Source organism: Ixodes scapularis, unplaced genomic scaffold, assembly GCF_016920785.2.
Source record: "Ixodes scapularis isolate PalLabHiFi unplaced genomic scaffold, ASM1692078v2 PGA_scaffold7__128_contigs__length_106722199, whole genome shotgun sequence".
NCBI lineage: Eukaryota > Metazoa > Arthropoda > Arachnida > Ixodida > Ixodidae > Ixodes > Ixodes scapularis.
The window spans coordinates 81,889,103-81,915,771 of record NW_024609882.1 but is presented as its reverse complement, the minus strand read 5'-3'; the positions used below and the strand labels follow the sequence as shown (position 1 = coordinate 81,915,771).

At 49.9% G+C, this 26,669-nt stretch overlaps 1 pseudogene; it reads left to right on the top strand.

The window, feature by feature from the left end:
• LOC120845009 overlaps positions 1-18,700 on the top strand; it is a 66,516-nt pseudogene extending 47,816 nt beyond the window's left edge.
• Positions 18,701-26,669: the final 7,969 nt, after the last annotated feature.

The following is a 26,669-nucleotide window of genomic DNA, read 5'->3' as shown; positions in this document are numbered from 1 at the left end:
TGTGTCCGCTGTACTCCGGCACCGGAATGCGGATGAGGGTTTTTGGCGACGGCGTTTCCCTCTGCATGCTCTGTAAGGCCTGAGCGAACGCCGCAACCAACGCCGTGGATTCACGGGACATCTCCGTGCTCTGCGGCATAGACACTACTGGCGATACCGTCGGAGTTTCCGGACTCAGCCCTACGGTCATCTCCGCGGCGTTCCCTTCCGCCAACCCCGAGAGCCGTCGCTCTTTTTCCGCTTGTGTCGTCGCGACGTCCGCCAAAAACATTAAATCTGTTAGCGCGAAATTACCCGCGGCCATCCCGAACACTTGTTTGGACGTGCTCTTTCCACCTTCACAGTGCCGCGGTATAGACCCGCCAACCAGGGGGACCGCCCCGCGTGAACTTTCACGCAGTGTCGTCGACGGACGTTGCGACCGTAATTACGGCTCGCCAGCCCCAACGTTGATGCGCCATTTGTAGGAAATCGCGTACCGACGCCGATTCGCCGTTTCCCACGTGGTCCGTCAACAACCCGAGTCCAGCCTGGTTCTTTCACGGGAGCGGGATTCCGCTCCCAGTTTATTCGTACGACAAAACACAACGCTACAAAACACTTAATCTAAACTACAAATACACGCGACATTATACAAATATTTACAAACGCACGTTAAGACCAACGCTAAACACAAAGTAGGCCCTTAGGCCTCGCGTCCCGCGATATCCAGATCCGGTCGCCACCCACTTGCCTGCCAGTGCCTGCGTCTCGGTCGCGTCCGGAGTTCTTAGAGGCCTCTTGCCCCCTGCCCCACCGAGTATATATCTATCGATGGGCGAGGAGGTTTCTCCTCGCCTGCCACGGGGGCGCCTGCAGCGCCCTCCAGTGGCTAGGAGAGAAAGCGGCGCGTCGGGAGCCGAATTCGAGATCCCGATCGACCCCGCGGCAACACGACCATGTGATCGTGTCGCGGCCAAGATTGGCCTAATGGTTTGATGGGCGCCCTCGTGAATTCACGGTGCGCCATACTCCCCTCTCCTAAAAATCGAAGTACGCCGGAATTCAGACGTACGGCTAGGCTGCTGGGAACACCGTCGCTTGGTTTGGCCTGGAGACCCCCCACACGCACACACACACCGCTGGTCCCATGGGTCGTCCTCACTGAGGTCCATCAGTTCGCCCGAGACCTGGGGTGCGCGGCCACCACACACCTCGCAGTAGACTGTGTCGACTTCGGCTTGGCGGCGGCCTCCGGGGCAACGGGGTCCTTGAGCAGTGTGCCTGGCCACCATGAGACTGGCCCCTCCACAGAGTGGTGCACCGGAGAGGGACTGTGGTTGCGACCCAGCTGCGACTGCCCTCCCGGAACGATGCGGGGCTGGAAGTCCAGTGTCACTGAGAACTGCACCCCGGCGTCCTGCGTGGCGTCGCAGACGTCCCACAAGGCTCCCCGAGCTGTGGTTCCTGCTGCCAGAAGACGAGGAGCTCAGCCCAAGCTGGTGTTTGTCCAAACGGCGACTCCTCCTTTCATCCCTCCCAGAGAGGACCATTCGATGCACACCAAGTTGCGTCTCGAAGCAGCAGCCGCAGGGGCGATGACGCACAAGAAAAAACAAAAAACAAAAAAAAAAACAGAAACATTCAAAGCACAAACAAGAAAAACAAACACTGAGGGTTCCGAGGCACCCTCCCCCCACCCACAAAGAAAAACAATAAAAAAAATGCCGGGAACGCCGATTTCGGATCGCTCCCCCCTCTTCTTCCCTTTCCCGGGCCACGCACTCTACGAAGTTCCGATCCCATCGGGTTGCCTCCGGCTACGCGTGTTGTAGCTGTGCCGCGGTGGTCCCAGGAACTCCTGAGATCGTTGGCGCCCGCGAATGCCCCTTTGCGGCCGCTTGACCGGCTCATCCCCTTCCCTGGGGAAAAAGGGTTTCAGTTCGCCGATGTGAACTGTCCCGCGGACGAGATCAGAATTCTGGTCCCTCAGCGTGTATGTCAGTCGAGACTTCTTGGAATCGATGACAAAGGGGCCAACCCACTTGGGGGCCAACGCCGCCGAGAAGAACTTACTCGCATCGCTCTGCACGTGACTTCGCCGCAGAACGGTGTCGCCCACCTCGAACTGCGCATCGCGGTGCGCTTTGTCATAGGTGTGCTTCTGCTCCGCCCGCGCGCGAGCCCTGTTTCCGCGGGCGGCGTCCAGCGCCCGCGACAGCCGCTCTCTTGTGCGCGTCGCAAAATCCTCGTACGAGGGCACCGCTCTGGCCGCGCTCTGTCGCGGGCGAAGAACCGCATCGGTCGGCGTAGAGAGTTCTCTGCCGAAGTTCAAAAGCGCAGGCGTGAACCCAGTGCTGCGGTTGAGGTTGGACCGCAATGCAAACGAAATCGAATCCAAATGCAGATCCCAGTCCCGCTGCTTTCGAGCATACGCCCCGAGCAACGGCTTGATGTCGCGGTTCCGCCGCTCGGTCACATTTGCTTGTGGATGGTAACACGAAGTCTTACAATGCTTAATCCCGAGGGCCTGGCAGGTTGCCGCGAAGACTTTCGAGCAAAATATCGAGGCGTTGTCACTCACCAGTCTCTCGGGGAACCCGTAGCGACACCAGACCTCGGACAGCCTGCTCAGGACTCCCTTGGCTGTCACCTTCCGCATTGGAAACATCTCGACGAATCCGGTGAAGTGGCAAGTGACTACCAACACATGTTGATAGCCTCCGCTTGACCGCGGCAGGGGTCCCATCAAGTCGCAGGCCGCGATCTCCCATGGCCGCGTACTCACGATGGGCTCGAGCAGGCCGGGTGGTCTGCCGCCCCTGGGCTTGCGCTCTTGGCACACTGCGCAGCTACGGACATAACGGCACAGCTGCCCCTTCATGCCCGGCCAGGTAGCGAAACGGCGCAGCTTATGCCACGACTTCGGTGCACTGCCATGACCGTCCGCATCGTGGTAGTGACGCAGCGCTGCCACTCTGAGATCGCGGGGAATCACGGTCTTGAACGACTCACTTGAATCGCTCTCTTCCGGGAAGTAGCGCAGCAGGACGCCGTCCCCATCGATCAGGTAAGACTCCAGCTCACCTGCTTCAATGTCTGACTCCTGGGCGGTGGCACTTGGCCCTCTCGGTGTTCCGGAGTGCCGGAGCGTCTTTTCGCCCGTCTGGTCAGGATCCATCTCTTGCCTGAGCCGGTCGAAGATAGCGCGACAAAACGAATCGCTCTGCTGTGCTTCGTACAGTTCCGTTCGGTTGAACGCCGGTCCCAGAGAGGTAATCGCCTCAGCCAGCTGCGCGACGCCGCCACAGTGACGAGCGGAGCGCGAGGCGGGATTTCCCGTCTCCTGGGGGATGGCCCCGCCTCCGTAGTCTGCTGCCTCGCGCGGTGGGGGATCCACGGGTGCGCGGGAGAGCGCGTCGGCCACCACATTTGTCGTGCCCTTCCGGTACCGAATTCGGTACTCGTACTTCTGCAGTGTCAAGGCCCAGCGCGCCAGTCTTCCGGCGGGTTCCTTGATTCGGGAGAGCCACGCGAGGGCCATATGGTCCGTCTCGATCGTGAATTCCGTCCCCTCGACATAATGATCGAACTTCTTAAGAGCAAAAATGATGGCGAGGCATTCGCGCTCACTCACCGTGTAGTTCTTCTCCGCCGGGTTCAGCGCCCGGCTGGCAAATGCCACCGGGCGGATCTCTCCCCCTGTCTCCTGCAAGAGCACCGCGCCGAGTCCTTGGTCGCTGGCGTCCGTCTGGATCGTGAAGGGCCTATTCAGGTCTGGCAGTTTGAGGGATGCTGTACGCGCCAAGGCCTCGGTCAGCTGGAGGAACGCCTCCTCCTGCGGCGCCTCCCAGCTCCAGGGAGCCGCTTTCCTCAGCAATTGCGTGAGGGGTGCCTGCATGGCTGCGCAGTTCGGGATGTAGGCTCGGTAGTATCCTATCATGCCGAGAAAACGGCGCACTCCCCCGACATCGGTAGGGACTGGGAACTCCAAGATCGCCCGCAACTTGTCCGCGTCGGGGGAAACTTTTCCTCTCTCGATCCGGAAACCCAACAAGCTGATCTCAGAAGCTCCAATTTGGGCTTTAGTCGGGTTTAGTGTGAGGCCGGCGATCCGTAGTTTGCGCAACACGTCCTCCAGGTGACGAAGGTGGTCCTCGAAAGTTTCCGAGTACACACTGATGTCGTCCAGGTACGCGAGCGCGTGCTGCCACTTGGCATCTCCGAGCACCCCGTCGATCAACCGCTGAAATGACATCGGTGCACCTGTTAATCCGAACGGCATCCGAGTGAACTCGAACAAGCCTCGGTGACACACGAATGCAGTTTTGCTTTCGTCGCCCGGGCTCATCTCCACTTGGAGGTAGCCTTTGCTTGCGTCGAGGGTAGTGAAATACTTCGCCTTCCCCAGATTCGAGGTGATTTCTTCGATGCTCGGAAATGGATACGCATCTTTTACGGTCACCGCGTTCAAGCGCCGATAATCGACGCAGAGTCTCGATGTTCCGTTCTTCTTGGGCACCAAAACCACCGGGAATCCCCAGGGTCCTGATGACCGGCGAATGATTCCCGACTTCAGGAGCTCATCGACTGCGGCATCTATCGCGTTTCGCTTCGCCAGGCTCACAGGACGCGGATTGGACTTCCAAGGGCGTGCGTCCCCAGTTTCAATGCGATGTTGCACCTGCTTAGTGCAGCCCGGCTGTTCGGTGAACATTTCGTCAAACTTGTGCAGCAAAGCCGCCAACCTCTCTCGCTCTGGTCGGGACAGTCCATCGGCATTGGCCAGCGGGTGGCCCATTTCGTCGCAGTGCTCGGCGGAGCTCGGAGTTGGGTGACTCATGGGCATGGCGTCGTCGCGGTCGGTTCTTTCCTGTTCTGTCGCTTTTCCCAGCGCTGCCGCCATGGCCCCCATGGAGCGCTCTCGGAAACTTGAAAGGGGTGCATGTGCCCCCTCTCGGTACCCGCCACTTGCCACGTCAATGATGATGCCGGTGTGGGCCAGGAAATCCCGTCCCAGAATGATGGGCACTGTCAGCCCGGCCAAATGGACGAACCGCTGTCTCTGCGCGCGTTGATTCCAACGCACCACGAGACGCACTGCTCCCCTCGAAGTCGTCGACCCACAAGCCAACTGGAAAGTGGTCTCCCCATGCCTCACCCGAACGGACTTCTGTTGGAGATGCTTGAGGACCTCGTCCCCAATTAGCGACGCACTAGCCCCGCTATCCAGAAGAGCTGCGAACTCCTTTCCCGCCACCGTCAGGGAAATAAATGGGGCCGCGGTGCTTGTCGCTGGTCCGACTCGATACGCCGTCGGCACGCACACGGTCGATGGGATGTCGGAGACTCGCTCGTTGGTCTGTTTCGCCGCCGATAACTTTATCGGCGGCCTCCTCCGTTTCCCGGAATCTCCCTTGTGCAGTCGCGCCTATAGTGCCCGATTTCGTGGCACCGAAAGCAGCGGCCTCGCCAACCTGGGATAGGATTCTCCCCCAGTGGGACGTCCGATGCGCTCACCCCTTTGTGGCAGCGGGTCGGCGGCAGACTGCTCCTGGGCTGCGGCGATCCGTGGTGCGCCAGTCGGCCGGAATTCCGCCGCGTGGACGGCCGCGCTCCCTCCTCGGCGCGATCCTGGCTCCAAGGCGTCATCCGTGAGCTCCCAGGGATTCCCGCTCGGCTCCCCGCTGGCCGCCGCCATTGCGGCCTCCCCCCGTTGACACCCACGTGGCACCGGCCCCTGCCACGCGCATCGGGGTTCGAGCGTGTCGATTGGTGCTGGGGGAAGGTGGTACCTGCGCTCCGCCAGTATGTCGGCCTGAACCCTGCGCGCCTCCTGTGCGAGCTCACTCAGACTTCCGAATGGGCGCCCACGCAGATACCGCGAAAAGGTGGGATGCGCCTGCCTCACCACCCGCTCGACCTGCTCCTGGTTCGTAGCATTCGGATCGGCGATCTGCAGGAGTTCCTGCATTGCCCGCAGGTACTCTCCGAAGGGCTCAGCGGGAGCCTGCGTTCTTTCATCCAGTTCCCTGCGCATTCTTGGCAGGTAGTCTGCCGGCAAGAACTCTTGTCGGAAGAGGGCCGTGAACTCGTCGAGAGTTCCGGCTGACTCGCCCACAAGGCGATGCCACCTGGCTGCTGGCCCTACAAGAGCCACCGGCAGAACCCTGCCTAGCGTCTCCTTCTCGGTCAGGCCGGTAGCCTTCCGATATCGCTGGATTTCCAGCAAGAAGTCGGTCGCGCTCAGAGCTCGATCGCTGTGTCCGCTGTACTCCGGCACCGGAATGCGGATGAGGGTTTTTGGCGACGGCGTTTCCCTCTGCATGCTCTGTAAGGCCTGAGCGAACGCCGCAACCAACGCCGTGGATTCACGGGACATCTCCGTGCTCTGCGGCATAGACACTACTGGCGATACCGTCGGAGTTTCCGGACTCAGCCCTACGGTCATCTCCGCGGCGTTCCCTTCCGCCAACCCCGAGAGCCGTCGCTCTTTTTCCGCTTGTGTCGTCGCGACGTCCGCCAAAAACATTAAATCTGTTAGCGCGAAATTACCCGCGGCCATCCCGAACACTTGTTTGGACGTGCTCTTTCCACCTTCACAGTGCCGCGGTATAGACCCGCCAACCAGGGGGACCGCCCCGCGTGAACTTTCACGCAGTGTCGTCGACGGACGTTGCGACCGTAATTACGGCTCGCCAGCCCCAACGTTGATGCGCCATTTGTAGGAAATCGCGTACCGACGCCGATTCGCCGTTTCCCACGTGGTCCGTCAACAACCCGAGTCCAGCCTGGTTCTTTCACGGGAGCGGGATTCCGCTCCCAGTTTATTCGTACGACAAAACACAACGCTACAAAACACTTAATCTAAACTACAAATACACGCGACATTATACAAATATTTACAAACGCACGTTAAGACCAACGCTAAACACAAAGTAGGCCCTTAGGCCTCGCGTCCCGCGATATCCAGATCCGGTCGCCACCCACTTGCCTGCCAGTGCCTGCGTCTCGGTCGCGTCCGGAGTTCTTAGAGGCCTCTTGCCCCCTGCCCCACCGAGTATATATCTATCGATGGGCGAGGAGGTTTCTCCTCGCCTGCCACGGGGGCGCCTGCAGCGCCCTCCAGTGGCTAGGAGAGAAAGCGGCGCGTCGGGAGCCGAATTCGAGATCCCGATCGACCCCGCGGCAACACGACCATGTGATCGTGTCGCGGCCAAGATTGGCCTAATGGTTTGATGGGCGCCCTCGTGAATTCACGGTGCGCCATACTATGTGGCTATTTTTGGGCTATTTCTAAAAAGCCGGCGAACTTTTGTCGAACCTCAGGTTCGCCGTCGAATTTTGAGGTTCGACTAGTTAATTTTCGAACTTCTTATCAGTTTCGAAAAAAATTCTTTCTGTTTCGGCCAGTCGAGAGGAGAGAGAGGAAGGAGAAAGGCTTCAAACTTCTAAAATCTTCGAGGTTTTCACAATGCGCAGAGATGCAATGCTTGCAGAGTTGAAGCGGTCTCCCCACAGCCCACAGCGCACTGGAGGCCCGGTAGCTTGTCTTCTACTCGGACCTAGACTGAAATCTCCAAATGCTGCTTCGGTGCCTATTGTGAGAAAGCACTCAAGGTCGTTAAAAGGAGAAGTCCGCGCCAGTAGTCACCTACCGCGAACAAGAACAACAGAATCAGAAATAGCGTGAACCGGAATCTGCTTCTTTATTCTCTTCTTTTAGTGTATGATTATATCCCCTCCAGGGCTTCACAATAAAGCTGTCTTTGTGTATTTTGTATTTCATAAAACCTATTTGGTCTTTCTCCCAGAAACCACTTTTAGAAGATTTTTGGACGATTGTCTCTTATCTTCCTAAGAGAGCTTGGGTTTACAATAACTCTAATTGGTTTCGGGTTCGTGGGTGAATCATCCACCTACCGCCGCCACCTCTTTCCGTAAGGTCGGACTGCGTTCATCTGGTGGACAAAAGAAATTCAAAGAAAACTATGTACACATTATTCGAAGTTAGTTTGGTTATAAGGTCGGTCGACGCTACGAATGATCCCTTTGTGATGGAGTGAAAGTCTCCTGGCTGTATAAGGCTGCCAGCACATCGAGGACAGATGCAGATCGTCATTTTGTCACAACGTCTTCGTCAATTACGGGCAAATGGGCGAAGTACTCGAGGTCCTACAAGAAGGAATGGGGAGAGACCCAGATTTCAAAGGTATGTGTCCCATGATAATCATTCGTGTATTTCATCGTATATATGTGTCCAATGCTTGCTTTTAGAGCGCAGCTCTTAGGGGCCCGTTCCCGGCTTGAGCGGCGTCGCCGTCGCCGTCGCCGTCGGCGTAACCAAGGTCACCCCAAGGTCACGCGACCCCCAAGGTCACCGCAAGGTCACGTGACCCCCAAGGTGTGACCCCCCGAGGTCACGCGACCGTCCCAGGGTGACGTCATCCCCAAGGTCACGTGACCCCCCCTGAAGTCACGTGACACCCCCCCCGAGGTCACGTGACCACCCCCAGGGTCACGTGACCCCCACCGAGGTCACGTGACCTCCCCGATGACGTCATCGTCACTGATGACGTCACCGGCATCCGCATCGTCATCGTCATCATCACTGATGATGTCATCAGTGACGTCCCTGATGATGTCATCAGTGACGTCCCTGATGACGTCACCGGCATCCGCATCGTCATCGTCATCATCACTGATGACGTCATCAGTGACGTCACTGATTACCTCACCGGCATCCGCATCGTCATCGTCATCATCGCTGATGACGTCATCAGTGACGTCACTGATGACGTCACCGGCATCCGCATCGTCATCATCGCTGATGACGTCATCAGTGACGTCACTGATGACGTCACCGGCATCCGCATCGTCATCGTCATCATCGCTGATGACGTCATCAGTGACGTCACTGATGACGTCACCGGAATCAGCATCGTCACCGTCATTATCACGAATGACGTCATCAGTGACGTCACTGATGACGTCACCGGCGTCCGCATCGTCATCGTCATCGTCGTTGATGACACCATCGGAGTCTGCATCATCATCGTCACTGATGATGTCATCAGTGACGTCACTGATGACATCATCGGCATCGTCACGTGACCCCCAAGGTCACGTGACCCCCCCCCCCCCTCCAGGTTACGTCACCCCCCCAGTACCCTTCCCTCCTCCTCCTCCTCAAGAGCTGCGCTCTAATTCGGTGTTACAGGGAGTTGTAAACGGCTTTCACTTTTTGCCTCATTATTGAGCTTACATTTGGATGAAATTAGGTTGATCTGTGGTGGAGTATTTCTATTGTGTGTGCAGATTGGCTGATGCAGTCATTGTCTGGAGACATGGCATATTGTCGCGTATGCAAGGCCGAGCTACGGTCACATGTGCAGGACCTGAAAGCCCACAAAACCAGGGCAAAACATCAAAGAAACATGCAGCTTGCTGCAGCAGCCATTCGACTTGGACCACTGGACAACTTCGTTCAGTTGGAGCTCCGGACCCAGAGCCAGCAAGCAAATCGCCAACTCAAATTACTCAAGACGGTCGAGCTCCGCCTGGCTGCCCATGTTGCCGTCCACAGCTCGATCATGACGGCAGACCATCTGACTCCTTTGCTGAAGGACTGCTTCAAGGACTTTGTGACTGCGGCTGCCCTGTCTATGGGCCGCACGAAATGCACATCGCTCATTACCAAGGTACTTGGACCAACATTTAAAGAAATTATACTCAGTGACATGAAGGCGTGCAAGTACTCTCTTCTACTTGACGAGAGCACAGATGTGTCTGCCACTAAGGAACTCGCTGTCGTGTCGAGGCACTATTCTAAGAAAACAAACTCTTTTTGCACGCCATTCTTGGGCCTTGTGCCTATTTACGACGCGACGTCTGGAGGCTTATTTTCGAGTTTAAGTAGGTTTCTTTCATCCTGTGACCTCGCTCTAGAAGATTGCGTTGGCATTGGCACTGACGGCGCTAGTGTTATGTGTGGGCGAAACAGCAGCCTGTTCACTCGCATGAAAGAAGTTAACTGTGGCCTAATATTGGTTAGGTGCGTTTGTCACTCTTTGCACCTTGCGTGCAACGAAGCGGTTTCTGTTTTGCCCACACAAGTTAATTTTCTTGTACGTGAATGCTTCAACTGGTTCGCGCACTCGCCTAAACGGCAGCAGGAGTATCACGCTGTGTTCGCTGGCATCAATTCTGGTGACAGTCCCAAGAAGTTAGTCGGGCTGTCTGGCACGCGGTAGCTTAGTATTGCGGGCGCCATTCATACAGTCCTTGAACAATGGGTAGAATTGAAGACTCATTTTGAGTTTGCAAAAACAACAGAGCGCTGCTATACAGCTAAAGTGCTTAGCGACATGTTCAATGATGACCTTAACCTGCTGCTGTTGAAGTTCGTCAGTCCCATCATTGACGAGTTTGACCGTATTAACAAATTGTTTCAGAGCGAGAATCCGGACCCGTCTAAGTTGTACAGTGACTTGCTGTCGTTCGTGAACTGTCTGATGTTGCGTGTTGTCTTGCCCAATCATGCGTCGCCCGGATCGGACTGGGAAGCGCACATCATGAACGTTAGAGGCTGTGACATGGGCGGAGTGTTTCGGGATCGTCTAGAAAGGTCCACTCTCTCTGAGGATGTTAAGACTGGGTTGTTAGAGCGATGTAGGCAGTTTCTTGTGGAATGTGTTAAATCAGTTCTCAAGCAATTCCCTTCAAATATGAGCGTTCTTGAGAACCTTCATCTTCTGCGGTGCAACTCAATGGAGTACCTGCCGTTTCATGATTTTTTTAAAGCCTTAGTAGAGTCAGAGTACCGTCTCTTACAAATGAAACTGAAAGAGCTACAGGAAGAGACAGTTTGTAAGTTCTGGATTCGTGTGTCGAGTGAGGCTGATTGCGCTGGAAACCGACTGTTCCCGATGTTGTCCGATGTTGCACTCGCTATGTTGACACTGCCTATGTCAAACGCAGCTGTTGAGCGCGTGTTCAGCCAAGTGACTCTTACGAAGACCGATCTGCGGAATCGGATGGGCCTTGAAACGCTGGAGAATGTCTTGCACGTAAAGTATGGTCTACGCAGCAACGGTAAATGCTGCTGCGCGAATTTCCAACTGTCTGAGGCTTTTTTTAGAGAAGTTCACTGGTGATGTCATGTACGCGAAAGAGTGCGAATCGTTTGATGACTGAAAATGTGAAATGTCGGCAAAAATCTTTAATAAAAACGATGTAGTTGTGTTTGGCTATTTTGGGCTATTTTTTGTTTAGGAGTTTGGCTATATTTGGGCTATATCCCCCGGCCGTTTGGCGGTTTTTTGTTGGGACCATCTGGCAACACTGCCTGTGTGACCAGTGCTCATTTGAAGAATCGCCTTTGTCTTTCCTGAACCCTAACAAAAACACCCTCATAACATTTTTTTTTACTGTTCGGCTACGTTGGCATAGCCTATAATCGACATAATTTTTGCGAAAGCCTACTTTTATTTGATAATTATCTGTAACCAACCATCTCTAATTGAAGAAGTGACAAGTATAATAATTATATTATGATTTCATATCAAAATTCGACGAACCGGGAGATGGGAAATTCGGTGAAACAGCATTTAAAAAAAATATCCGGTGCCCGAAACTTGCTTATATTAAAATGTCTAACATGTGTATGTGTTCTAATACAAAAGATGAGTGCAATGTGGAAACTGAATGGCCTCACAGACAATTGTCAACGAGTTGGAATTTTTGATGAATTACCCTTTGTCGAGTCATCCTACTACCGATTGGCCTCTTCAATCAATTGCCCGTCGACAAATATTGTTGTTGATTCATTTGCCATCTACTGTAAGGGGAGAGTGTGGGGCTCGTCAAGCCGACATCTGCCAGCATTTTCATCACGCCTCCAGCGCCTGTACCGACTGACGCCGACGAGTTGGCCTAGAAATAAATACCCGCGGACTATACTATAGCCGCTAAATATCTCTACGCGTGCATGATTTGTTTTCAAAGGGGCACCCGCCTGTCGGTGCTTCTTTGAATTATACATACGTCATGGTCAAAACGTTCCGCAGCTAATGAGTGAAGGCCGACCAACCTATTTTGTCCAATTGTCCGTGTATGGGAGATGAGAATGCCACTGCGTCAAAGACAAGACGTGTGCGAGCGTTGCTAAAAATAGAGACCACTATCGATGTTTTAGTATACATGGTTTCATTCTTAGTCAGAGCGCAAACAGAGGTTAGATGTCACGAAAACACATACACAAAGACAAAAAGCACTTTATCACGGCGCATTGTATGCGTTGTTATATTAGTCGGTGGAATCACCCAAACAAAGATAGTGAACGCCGTGGCGTTTAGGTGTTGAGCTGTTGGTGATGCTTGATCGGCGCAATGTGTCAGTCGAGCTCCAACTGAGGGTGATATGAGGCGGGGCAGCTCTGTGGTTTTACTTGTTGTTTATTCTGGTGTCTTTCGTTTTTGCGCGAAATATTGCGGATCACAACAGCTAGGCATCTTCGTCCGATGAAGCTCTGTTTTATTGATTGGCGTCCCTTAGCAAAAAGAGGCCGTACTTCAAACGAAGTTAAAATATATTTAGTACGAATATTCATTTTGTATTTATTCTGTATTATTTTGGCCGCATTCGAAATACGCGCGTAATGTATTCAAAATACATTATAAATATGAATCAAAAAATATTTTAGATATACCAAAAATATTATTCCTTCACACTCAAGATGCCATTTGTGGATTAAAAACCGGTTACACAATTTTTTTTTTTATTTTCGATTTTGTCAGCAAATGGTGTCCCTGTGGTATTTGAAGGGACTACTAAATACATCTCACAAAGACACATTAGAAACGAACACAAACACAAACACCATGACGCACTGAAGAGCTCATTCACAGTCCCGTTGACTGCTCTAGAGCCTTATATAGCCTACATATTGAAGGTAATAATTTTTTCGGTGACCACCTCTGCGCTTATTAAGGTTACAGGTATTCGATCTTCTCCTCGGGAGTCTGTCAAGGGGGGAACAGTGTTTTGAAGTTCGTGGACGATATCTCTTTCTAAAAGGCATTGGTACAACTAATAACAATTCGGCACAGTCCCTAAAACAGTATCCACACAAACGGCTCATAAAATACATGTTATTTCTTCTCTGCGTAGCACCACTCAGGGCGAAGCGAATCAAGGCAGTTTCTTCACTTAAAATACTGTAAACGACTTTATTTTCGTGAGGACCTAATTCTCGCAAAGTTGGCGAATCGCCTACAATTCTGAAAAATAGGTCCCGTGAACAATTCCGGCAAAATGTAAAAACATTAAGATCTATATTGCGATCCCAGCGCGTCGCGAAAATTAGAATTTGCGAATTATTCCAAAACTCCAACTTTGACCTAAATCGCGAAATATTGAGCCCGCGAAAAATAAATATTTTACAGTAGTTGTTTGGCCTTCCCTTTTTAGTAGTTGACTATTTAATATGGTAGTTAATGTCACTGTATTAAAGTCACTATTCACATCACGTACAATGGTGAGTATACACGTTCAGTGAACTAACATTGTGCTAACAAAACCATGCCAAACGCATCTGTTCACAGCACCTGCTGAAGCTTTCCAGCATCAGCAAATGCTGTGGTTGTAGTTCCCGAACCCCGTTTGTGATTGGTGTGCAAGGAACTGATCAGGTGTGTTCTTGATAAAAAAAAGGAAACAATAACATAAAGTGGGCTGATTTATCAGTGCGATGCTGCGCATTTCAATTGCCAAACTAATCAAATGTATTTAGGCGCTTCAGTGTACTCCATATCTGCTTGAAGTGAACTTCAGAAGGGGAGCTTTTAAATATTTTGGTAGTTTTAAATTCAATTACTTTTCAAGATACTTCCGCATTGCGTAATTTGAATCGACGTCAGTGACAACGACAATTATACAGTTGCGCAAATCTGGCTTACCAGAATGGTTTATTTGGTAGTTTAAGTCAAACTACCAAAGTATTGCAGTCAAAAGGTACTTAGAGTATAACACAACAGTATTTACGATTTTCAGGTATTTTAAGAGTATTCTGCACGTATTCTTGATTGCTCCATTTTTTTAGGGTTGGAGTATATTTTGCATGAATTAAATAAATATTTCAAGAAATATATGTGAAAGGTATTTTGTGCCTATTAATTTAGTATTTACATATTTCAAAACGCATGAAGGGAACTTCAAATGTAGTTTAAGTAAAGGTATTTTAAAATGATTTTTAGAAGTATATTTTAGTACTAAGTAACAAAAAAAGAAGTTTATATTTTCGGTATATTTTTCGTGTACTTACAATTATGAATTGTATTTCAAATACACTCAAATTAGAATGTGGTATATTTCAAACGTATTAGTTTTCGCTAAGGGGTTTCATCGAATAGTGGACATTTCATCGAACACCGATTCATTGAACACCAACTCATCAAGTAGCTTGATCAAATTATGTTTCTGCTATCAGATTATTGCAGATATAATAACTACGCTCGTCATATTTTGTAAATAACTGTAGCCTTTAGCGAAAATTGTGTTGCATAGTTAGTTTCGGCCGTCAGCAAATAGTGAAAAATATCTATCTACCTATCTCTCTCTCTCTCTGTCTGTCTCTCTCTCTCTCTCTCTCTCTCTCTCTCTCTCTCTCTCTATATATATATATATATATATATATATATATATACAAAGGCAAAAATGCATACTGTCAGAGTTACTAATTCGAAGTTTACTACGACGTTTCGAGCGGGGACCACTCTTCATCACCTAATGAAGAACGGTCCCCGCTCGAAACGTCGGAATAAACTTCGAATTAATAACTCCGACAGTACGCATTTTTGACTTTATATATATATATATATATATATATATATATATATATATACATTTTACTAATACAATGTCTGGACATTTACACTTACCAAGTAACCATTTTCAGCTGTGATTTGAGACTGTGTTGCGCTTATAACGCTCTTATTTATTTATTTTTTGTTTCTCTTGTTTCTGGCCTTTTTAGTATAGGCTTCCACCAGCTCGCTTGCGCGTGAACTCTAATTTCAAGTGAAACAAGTTTGTAAATTAGGGTGACACTATATAGGTTTGAAATCCTATACCAATTTTATTGCCATTTGGTGAGCCACGTACGAATTTTGAAATATATATTTTCATCCAAATAATCGATTAGTAAATCGAATAGCGATTCGGACGAATTTACTACGACGGGAAGAACGAATTTGCAAATCTCATGGCAATTAGAAAATTTCAGCCATCCTTGGTTTCCGATTGGTCGCGCTCAGTAGCGGCTCCCTCCGCACAGAGTAGCCTCGAGTCAGAATTCGCGGAGTCTCTACTGACCGGCCAAAAAAGTGCGGCGCTTCAACTGCTCCCGCCCAGACGACTTGATGTATTTGTATACGCCCATGACATCGGCCGCGATCGGCGATTGACGTTCCGTTAGCCGACGCAAGCGTCAGCGGACGTCTCATATTTTCATACTCTCATTTAACTACAGGAACAAAAACAACAAAAAAAGATCATTCAGTTCATGTTCACTATGTTCACCATTGACAAGATAGTCGGTAGTCGACGAGTTTCCGTGCAAAGCCGATCAAAACGAGGCACCAGATCAACTTTTACGGCTGCCATCAGGAAAGATCTGGCTTGTCGCGTTCCCTCAACGTCACTCCGAATATTGTTTGTGCCCCGCGCACCATCCTCTTGTAGCAATATTTTTATTGTCCCCATGTGATTTCTTTTTTATGTTCTTACTGGTGTTTGATCATAATTCGGTCATTGAAATAGTTTTTGCTGCCGACCCTACCATTATTTTGACCCTCTGGCAGCAAAGGAATATTATGCCGGCATTACACACGAAATAAGAATGTAGACACCCCGTCCCATATCTCAAATTACATCACAATGTGTTTACACAACTGTAGTGCAGAGGTACGATGAGCAGGGACTGAGAAAATAATAGTTTCAGTATTTTAAAAAGAAAGACGAAACAAAATAAAGACAGGACCGCCAATCGGCAGCGCGTGCAAGCAGAGGCAGTAGTGACAGGAAGCGCGAGGTGTGTCTTTCGTACGGCCGGCATCAACTCCCGCACTGTCCGAAGATGTTTTACTCGTAGGATTGCAACGCTGCGGAATGTAGGCGTGTGATTTCAGAAAGCGCGTCCTACCATTTCTACGCGTGAGTGCTCCTGCAACCCAAGCATTGTATACAGTTACGTCCTCGCGCCCGTACACAACTTATGCAGTATCGAAAAGGCATAGTTCAAAATTGACGGTCTCACTTTTCCATACCGCTTCAAAACCCCATCTCGCTCAAATCACTTGGCAGCCGGACAATTTTGGCAGGGGGCCTCCAGTTGGGGATTATCCGGTACATTGTCCTCCCAACAATGAACATGGGCGCGACGCGCCAGAGGGTGAACACGTGAAAGGAGGGGCGTAAGAGTGGAGAAGGAAACTCAAGGTCGCAAGCGACGGGAAAAAGGGTTTCGAAATTGGCGCGCAGGTTTTGCAGCATTTGCTCATACGGACAGCCAACGTCGCCCTGGTGGTTCAACTAATGTTTTGTTCAAGATGGCCGCCGTGGTATCGCAGCCTTAACTACTTTTCTGAGTAGTTTAGTAACTTTCAATTACATTTTTGTTTCGGTAATTAATAGTTTACTTTAATTACTTTCCCGAGTAAGTTCTAATCAAATTGCAAATTACTTTCGAATTTTAGAGGTTGTTCTGCGTATCAATAAACATTCCCGCACAAAAAGGTATAAGATGTTAGAAGGCCAGTTATTATTTGAAAAAATAGGGAAGCATATTGCGAAGGATGGGTGTGGGGCGGAACCAGCGAGGCGCGGGGAGTGAACAGACACGACGTAAGAGAGGCCGAGTAACTGTGGGATTACCGCCGAAGACTTTCGTTCTTTGTTTCTTTGTGTCCCGAAGCTCAAAGAGACTGACCCATTTAATGAAAGGGCTGGTCCCGCTTCTCCCCCACGTAGGAACGTTTGCCCATTACAGAAGGCGTATGCACTGCATCGTCACTCAAAGGAGGCAACAAAATGCAGCACCCGCTCTGAAGCTCATCTGACGCTCCCGTAGTTTTTGCTGTACTCGAAGAATCGCGTGCCAAAGCACAACGCAAATGTGACCTTTTTGCGTTGCTTTTTCTCCCGAAACTTATAATATGCAGATCTGCCAAGATTCGAAGAACGTTCGAGAATCTTTAGTAATTTCCCCAATGTTATATATATATATATATATATATATATATATATATATATATATATATATATATATATATATATATATATATATATATATATATATATATATATATTGTTACGGGTAAACCAAAAACCGCCGCTCCAGTCTTGTTTCTTCGTCTTCCACTACTACCGTTAGTCCACCTCTTCTACCTTTACCGTTACACTCGCCCCTTCTGTGCACTGGGCTGTCCGTCTCGGACAGAAGCAACATGTTCATCGCGGGTTACGTAAAGTTTCAGTTGGCCAACGTGAGCAGCGAGAGTCCGGTGTCTACCTGGTTGAGGCAGCGTCAAAAGCTTCTCGGGACGATATGTTACCGGACCGAGCTGTTTGCATATTTTAAAGGGTCCGCAGTACTTTGGCATTAATTTCTCCGATCGCAGTGGGCGTCTGAAATGACTTCGAAGAAGCACTAAATCTCCCGGGTTGAACGACGGTCTCCCAGTTACTCTTCTTAAACGCCCTGCATGCAGCGACTGCTTGTGAAGGATGGCCAGTCGAGCTCTTTTCCTTGCCACGATTAATCGGGCAGAAAAGTTCCTATCATATGCTGCTCGGCGGGTCCATGTCATCTCGATTGCCGTCTCCTCTGGAAGCGTGGGGAGTCTCCCGTAGACTAACTCAAATGGCGATTGACTCGTCATTTCTTGTTGAGACGTGTTTAGTGCAAACGCGGCTGTGCAGACGTATTGGTCCCAGTTCTTGTGGGACGCGTTGACGAATGCTGCCATTACATCGACCAATGTGCGGTTGGTGCGCTCGACAAGACCATTTGTTTGAGGGTGGCAGGGTGAGGCCGCTGCATGTTGAATCCCATAATTTCTAAGGGTATCCTTGGAACAACGCGACATGAACGACGTTCCTCTGTCAGAGAATACCATCCGTGGAGCGCCGTGCCGAAACACTAGATGGTTATTTACGAAGCTGACAAGGTGCACCACTGACGTATCGGGAACTGCTTTGACCTCAACCCACTTCGTTAAGTAGTCGGTCGCCAGAATAATGTGCCTGTTGCCAGTATGTGATTTCGGGAAGGGACCAAGATGATCTATTCCTTATACTTCGAGTGGACTTCTTTGGGGTGGTATCTGTTGAAGGTCTGGTTTTCCTAGGTTCGGTGGCGTTTTGTGCATTTGACAAACGGTACATGAAGCGACGTACTGCCAAACGTCGTCCCTCAAAAGCGTCCACCAGAATCTTCGCAGTATCTTGTCAAGCGTTCGATGCTGTCCGAGATGCCCTGAGGTCGGAGCGTCATGGCACATCTCCAAGATTATTTGACTAGCTTTCTTGGTGACAACAGGAAGCCACGGTCCTGAAGCACGTGAACGATAGCAAAGTAGACCATCTCGTAGCTCGTAATGTTTTTGCAAGCAACGCAGTCGTCGTGAAGAAAGTGAAGATGAATCGTTGCTTCCGACCGTAAGAAACTGAATTATTTCCGATGCTTCAGCGTCTTTCGATTGCCTGTTTTGCAGATCTAAGATTGAAGACACAGGAAGAACTTGTAGCTCCTCTATCGGATTACGTGACAGGAAATCAGCATATTCATGGTCCCTCCCACTCCGGTGAACAATAGTGAAGTCGCACACTTGCAGCTTCATGGCCCATCTTGTTAGCTTTGGGGTAAGGTCGCTTTTAGATTGAAGCCACCGCAATGCTACGTTATCCGTGACAACCGTGAAACGCTTGCCATAGATATAAGGGCGACATTTTTCTACAGCCCAAACCACCGCGAGACATTCCAGTTCGGAAGAGTGGCACCGACTCTCTGGCTCACTCAGCTTCCTGCTTGCACACGCGACGGGTCGTTCCTGACCATCCCTGCCTCGCTGAAGAAGGACGGCACCTAACCCTTCTCCAGTGGCGTCTGTGTGAAGGAACGTTGGGGCGTCCTCCACAAAATGTGCAAGCGCAGGCGGTTCAAGGAGGGATCTTTTCAAATCCTCAAACGATGCAGCTTCGTCTTCGCCCCATTTCCACTTGGTGTCTTTTTTAAGAAGTTGGTTCAAGGGAGCAGCTTCAGCAGAAAAGTTATTGACGAAGCGACGAAAATAAGATGCAAAACCCAGAAAACTCTCCAGTTGCTTTATGCTAGTGGGTACGGATATGGGGGGTTGGCAAAGGCTGATAGCCTAGCCGGGTCTGGCCGAATTACATCTTTGCTGACCACGTGACCGAGGTAGGTTACTTCACTATACCCGAAAAAAACATTTTAATGGGTTTAGACGCAGTCCAGCGTTCGTGAGGGCGTCTAAAACAAGACCTAGACGTTGCTGATGTTCGTCGAAACTGTCGGCGTAGACGATTACATCGTCGAGATAGACTAATGCCACAGTCCATTTTAGATGTCCGGAACCCTGTCCATGAGACGCTGGAAAGTCGCCGGCGCATTACACAACCCAAATGGTAAACGCCGGAACTCAAACAGCCCGTAGGGTGTCACAAAGGCTGATTTTTCAGCGTCGTTTGACACGAGTTCAACTTGCCAGTATCCTGAAATGACGTCTAATGTCGTGAAGTAGTGGCGACCCTGGAGCCGACCGAGAGCATTATCAAGCCGAGGCAGGGGATACACATCGGGCCTAGTAATGCTGTTTAACTTTCTGTAGTTTAAAGAGAACCTTGTTGAGCCGTCCTTCTTCCTGACTAGCACGATTGGTGATGACCATGGGCTGTTGGAGTGTGCCACTACGCCTCTCCGGAGCATATCGTCCACTTGAGCGCTGATCTCCTGTCTTTCGGAGATCGGCACTCGTCGGGGTAGGTGATGTATGGGCGCGTGGTCACCGGTGTTGATGGTGTGGCAAATTAAAGGCGTACATCCCAATTCTTGATTTGTAATGGCTATACTGTGACGGAACGTTTTGAGTAACAACTGTATGGACTCCCTCTGCGTTGCTGTTAGGTTTGGTCCAAAGTTAAATTCAGTCCACGGAATGTTGTCATTTTTGCTGAGTCTGCTCTCGAGGCGGGTACCACCGGAGAACACGAAACGGTTGCGATTATGGTCTCTGGCAACATTTCAAAAGCTATTCCTAAATTTTCACCTTGCTTAAGGTGAATGTCATCAGTGGCCAAGTTAACTACTATAATGTTAAGGGTACCTAGTCCCGAAGAGACAAAACAGCGAGGCGTTGCAAAATCGGTCCCTGGTTGTGAGTGAAGAACCGCTTCGACCAAAAAATCTTCTGAACACCGATTACCCTGAATAGATGATTGAACCTAGACCGCCGAAGACTTCGGAATCGTTACGTCTAGCACGGAGAGGACTAAGCAGGTGGAGGGATCGTGGGTGAACTTCAGAGGTAACAGAGAATAGAACACTTTCACCCATGTTCGACAGAAAACTTCAACCGATGTTCTGGCTACCAGTTGCATGTTACCCGAAAGTATTCGAAAACACTTAGTCAAGTGCAGCAGTAGGCAGTAGAAGTAGTAGAAAAATGTGCTAGGTTGCTTAATGCACGGCTTGGGATCATCACAGTGAATCGACGGAAACGTGTCCTCCGGCGTCATCTGGGACTTAGATGGCTGTGATGATGACAAAGCAGCGTGGCCACGTGCAAAGTATACTAGCAACTCCACCTCGGAACACCAGCCACACCCGAGAATGACTGGTGGGTTTAAGTTTTTCATAATAAAAAAACAAAGATTTACAGTCCTGCCCAGAGCTTCGAGGGTCAATTCAAAACGCCCCGGGTAAGGTGTGAGATTATTGTTTGCTGACACCAGTCGAGTGTCCTTACAGTCAGTTGCCGCTGTCGCGTGGTCCGTTGATCGCAGCAAGGCAGCATCAATGACGCTCACACAAGCCCCCGTGTCTATAATGGCATCGACTACTTGCGTGACTCCGTGTACTTGAATTGAAAGGTGAGGTGTAAGCGATCTGCTCAACGACGCTGCGGCCAGAGGGACTTCGTGGACTACGCGGGACCCTGCCCCGTCGGGCCCGCGTGGGTGTTTTCCTGATGTTGGGAGGTTGGATTCTGGCACGAGCGAGCAAGGTGACCTGGACGTCCACAGTTGAAGCAGTGGCGACAATCAGGCCTACGACGCCTGTATTGCGAGTTGTCGGGTGGGGGTTCTGAATTATGGGTCGGACGGTGGAGGTGGTGGCTCTGTTCGCCGCGTTCATTTCCAGTGCGTGACCCAATGCAGCGCTGAGTGTGGTAGGACGAGCGAGCCGCAAAAATCGCTGAATTTCGGAGTTGTGGATAGCATTGATGAAAGCTGATGTAGTCATCAGGTGAAGCGTGGCTTCGGAGCACCCAAGAAGTGCTTTTCTTGCCAGTCTATCGATAGTGTCGGCCAGTTCTTGGAGTGACTCTGTGCCCTGGCGATAGGGTTTGGGTGACGTGAGATGTAGCTGTTGTAGATGGGCATCATTAAAACGAGCGTCTAGTGCTTGCAGGAGGAGCTCATACGTGGTTCGATTTGAATCCGGTACACTTTCAAGGAAGTCGGCGGCTTTCCCACGGAGCTGGGCGACCAGGGCTGCAGCCTTGCCATGGGAATGCCACCCATTGTGTTGGGCTACTGTTTTGAATGGGATGATAGATGCGCGCCAAGATCCAAGTCCATCAAAAGTTAGAGGTTTGAGACGCATACTATCGGAATATAGATGAGTAAGTCCATCCTGGGGTCTCCCAGCTTCATCGGGTGGGCGGTGACATGCGGTAGATGTCTCTTGAACTTGTGGAAGGTCACCTGAGTCTCCTGGTCGCGCGGTTAGGAGAGCTTCTTCAAGGTGCTGCAGGCGGTCTTCTACACATGTGAGGTGTGGGTGAACCTCGGTGAGTCGTTGGTTCACGTTCTCTTCAACGTGAGTGACGCGGGCGGCGAGGCGACTGTCGAACTGTTCAAGCAGAGTTGCGGCATCTGTCGCGCTCTTCTCTGCCAACCGGTTGTAGAGCTGTTCAGTAAGCTCCGCCCACGGTGTCTCCGCTGTTGCTGCGTGGGAGCGGGTATTCATGCTGTTTGGAAAACGGCTGCCACCCTTCGTTACGGGTAAACCAAAAACCGTCGTTCCAGTCTTGTTTCTTCGTCTTCCACTACTACCGTTAATCCACCTCTTCTACCTTTACCGCTACAATATATATATATATATATGGGTGTTTTCATTTCAAATTGTGCAGGCAAAAAGGGTAGAATTTTTAATTTCGCCGAAGAAAATATATGTTATGGCGTCGTCTCTAACAACGCAGTAGCCACAAATCGCAAGTTCGACGGATTCTTGTTCTCGACTTACGAATTTTAAAATAGGACGCGGCGGAAAGCAGTGTTTTTCACATCCGTCGTGGCTCGGAGGTTTCGCTCGATCTCCCGCCGTAGATTTTCAGTCCACATTATATTAACTTTTGCCAGCACTCTGTGAACACACTTAGAAGGCTCTAATACCATGAACATATTTTAGGCGTTTCGCTTTTTTTTTCTGTAAAAATGGAGAAAATGCCCCCTCGGTCAATTGTTGACGAAAGTTGACAATTAAATACTAGTGATCTACTTGGGTTACATCAATATTTTTATGTCTACGGAGAGCCCAAAATACGCTCTTTACATATATTATAAAATAACTCAGCTGTGTAAAATATCTTTTGGGGGACGTTTACGTTAATGTAATACGAAAACCAAAAAGTACAAATTTTAAATTCGATTTTCTAAAAAAGAAAAAAAAAACATTGTTTTTTTTTATTTTTTAATAAAATGCAGATATGATAGTTGTCTACTGGAAAATAAGGCCGAGAAAGTGTGTATTTTGTGTTTATGTTCTATATTTAAGCCTCAATATCGGAAAAAATGTCGTCTTTGTTTTGCAGGACCTACGTAAGAGCGACCCGTGCGTTTCTATGAATTGTGAAAAACTTTTCTTGAATTTTCGTCTGCGTTTCGTAATTAATTATAAACGTATTTTATGGTATTGAATAGTTGTTTATGTTTTGATAAAAGCGGGGAACCACGAGAAACATATGTAACCGAATAAGCAGGCGTAGTAGACCTTCAGTATCCAAGACGCACAGACGTTGTATTGTTTCAATTTATAAACCTTTCACTGTAAACTAGCATGAGTAGTTATTAGCTGTCATATTACACTCTCAAGAAAAAAGGGTGTCAAAAGGTGTATTCTTACACCCTTTGTCCCATATAATACACCCCAAAACTTCAATTCGACGTATAGCGCCGTACAGTCGAACAGACGGCCCGAAATTTTACGAGGTGCTTGAGAGCCGTGTGGTACAACATTTTAAATAGCTAAAGAATGTATCAAAGACCACATAAAGAAAACACTGAGGTTTTGCAGTAGGGCCAAGAAAACCCCAATTATTCTTCTTGTGGTCAGTAAAGCGTACATTAGCTATTTCAATAAGTTGTACCCGAAGGAAAAATCCATCAATGTAACCCTGTTTGGCAGTCAATGTTTTCTAGTGGACCGCTGACTGTGCCTGACTGTACATCAAGCATGACTGATTGGCCAACAAGTTACTCTGACCGACAGTAAAACTCCAGTCAGACTCCGCTTGTCGGCATTCTGATGGTTTCCTGGTGGCAGTCGGCCGCCGCAAAATGCCAACAGGATGTCTTGGTGGCGATTCTGACTGTACATCGATTGTCTCTGACTGTACGTCAAAAAGCTTTGACGTTCAGACAGACGTACGGTCAAAGGACGTAAAGTTCGTTCGGATACCACTATTTCGTCAAATCTATGAATACGAAAAGTAATCTATGCACGAGAAAACGATTTCGGGACGTGAGCCCATAAAACCGCTGACGTTAGAGATATGACACGCAACCGACCGACAACCTTGATCAGAAGCCCGCCGAAGCGCCGAACACGACACTTCGCTTCGCCCATACAGGCTTCGCCGAGCTTTCATGAACGATCGCTCTCGACTCGTTTTGTTTGCCCGCTTGCTCCAACCTGTCGATCCTGCCCGAGCTCTACAATGTCTTATGTTTTAGTAGAATTTCTACTCGACAAGACCCAGCCTGTTGTGAGTTCCGACGATGTAAGGGACTTTAGCGGTGTAATTGAAGACGACAAGGTGTACCAGGTCTACTGGGCCGGTGACGCGCGAACAAAAGGAACGTTCTACGGCGCGAAAGTACTCTAAATGGCAGGTGAGTACAACTGAAGTACGGCGAGTGATGTACGAGTGATTTGCATAACATGCTCACGGCTCAACTGCATTTGCAGCCGAAGCATCTCGTATAAAACGAAGAGTAAAATCGAGTTTCCGAAGCGGTGGCATAGCATAGGGGTTAGGGTGCCCGATATGTATGCAAGTGGTCGCGGGTTCGATGCGCGGTGGTCCTGCTTTTTTTTTTTTTCTCGAACATTTTGTTTTATTAAGGTATTTGGGGATATTTATAAGGGGGGGGGGGGGAGTGCGTATAGGTTTACTCTTATATAAATGCTGCCCTTGTTGATTAAATTCCCTTGGCAGTGGCAGTCAGACGTCATCTGATGGACCATCAGATGATGTCTGATGGTCCATCACGTTCCACCAAGGCTGCTGACTGGCAGTCAGTGTCCCAAATTACGTACCTTGATAGAATTTTCCATAGGGCGTCGAATTGAAGTTTTGGGGTGTATTATACAGGGTGTTATTTTTTATTCGAAACAGATTTTTAAAAAAGGCGTCTTTACTGCTACGTGAATGCCGTCTTCACTATGTGTTTCTTGAGCTCGGCGGACATTCGAGAGGCGAACAACCGTCACAGTCTGGTGAGTCATTAACTAAAATCTGTTAATTAACTTTTTAATTATTGATTTTATGGACCATGTTGCAATTGTAATTTTGAAGCCAGCCGTCCTGGAAGGCTATACCAACTTACACATTTAAAAAAAAAATGCAACTGGTTTGGAGATATCCGTCGACAATTTCTCCCCTTTCTATCATCCGATTCCGCAACTGAAAGTTCCAAGTGCGCCGGAAACGCTGATCACGTGACGCTTGTAGAAGTGACGGTTTCGTGACGTACAAATCGTCATGATCTCATATCTGCACTGCGGCTGTCACGGTGTGGCTCGAGGTATGCAAACTCGCGGGGGCGGTCTTTAGCGCTCTCGCTTTAAATGCGTCGTTGCCCTCGGAGCTTCATCCGCGATTGTTTTTCGGCGGGGAAGGCGCTTCGCCAAATAGCGTAGGCGCACGAACGCTGAGGCCTGGTTCACACCTGCGAATCGGCGGGCGAATCTGCAAAAATTTGGCCGCCGGGCGTAGCGTCCACTGTGCATTGCCGCGGCCGATTCCGCTTCGGCGGCAGCGGATTAGCTGGAAGTGTGAACCAGGCCTGAAGGTCCATACGCACATTCGTGTTTGAACGCGTTTGAGTGCGTTGCGGAGTCCTTGCGGCCAGGCGCGGTCGCTTGAGGAGCGACGCGCGCCTTCCCGCAGCGCTCGGTAGCGCGACGCAAGCGAGTAGAGACTCGCTCAACTTTCCGAAGCGTTGCGGTGTGTTCGGGTGCGTTCGACCAATCAGAAGCCGAAAGAAGAGAGGGGGTGACGTGTTCGCTCGCCCCACCCGCCCGACCCGGCGAGACGTATCCGGTTCGTCGTTCGCAGTGCTTGCTTTTTCGTTTTGGGGAGCGGTGGGGATTGTATTTTCCAAAGCTGCGATGGTTCAAGCTTGACAAAAAGTCGGGGAAGCCGGCGAGATTGTCCCAAGATCGAACAATTCGACGCTGTCGCTGTGCGCCGCCATGTTGCCTTGGATTTCGCTTACTATTGGTCAGCCACTAGCGACGATAGCGCGTTCTTATTGGCTCTTGACTGCGGTTGACTGCGTGTCGACGCAACTGTGCGTACAAGTTTGGTGCAAGCGGTCTTCGCAACGCAACGCGTCCGCTTGCCGCTACGGAACGCACCGCGCTCAAACGCGAATGTGCGTATGGGCCTTGACTCTGCCAGTCGACTTAACGAAAGAAAATGAAACGCTACAAGAAAGAAGTCTTTGCTATTTATTATCTTCAGCGAAATAACTTCAGAGATCAGAATTGCTGATAATTTACGTTTCTGGTGTGCTTAGACCCTAAGGTAATGTCTTACTACAAGTAATGTTCAAAATGGCGACCCTCTACTGATACGCATGCCATGACTCGTTTCTTCATAGATTGAACCACCCGCTTCAGGACGTGTGGTTCAATGTTGGCGCATGCTGAGACAATTCGGTTCTTCAGGTCGTTGTCATCTTGGGGCTCAGTTGAATAGACTTCGTTTTTGATGTGACCCCAAAGGAAAAAGTCTAGCGGGGTCAGGTCAGGCGATCTTGGCGGCCAGAACATAAGTCCACCGCGCCCAATCCACTGCTGGGAAAAACAGGCGTTGAGGTAGCTCCGCGCACGCGACGAGAAGTGAGCTGGCGCTCCGTCATGCTGGAACCACGTGCTCCTA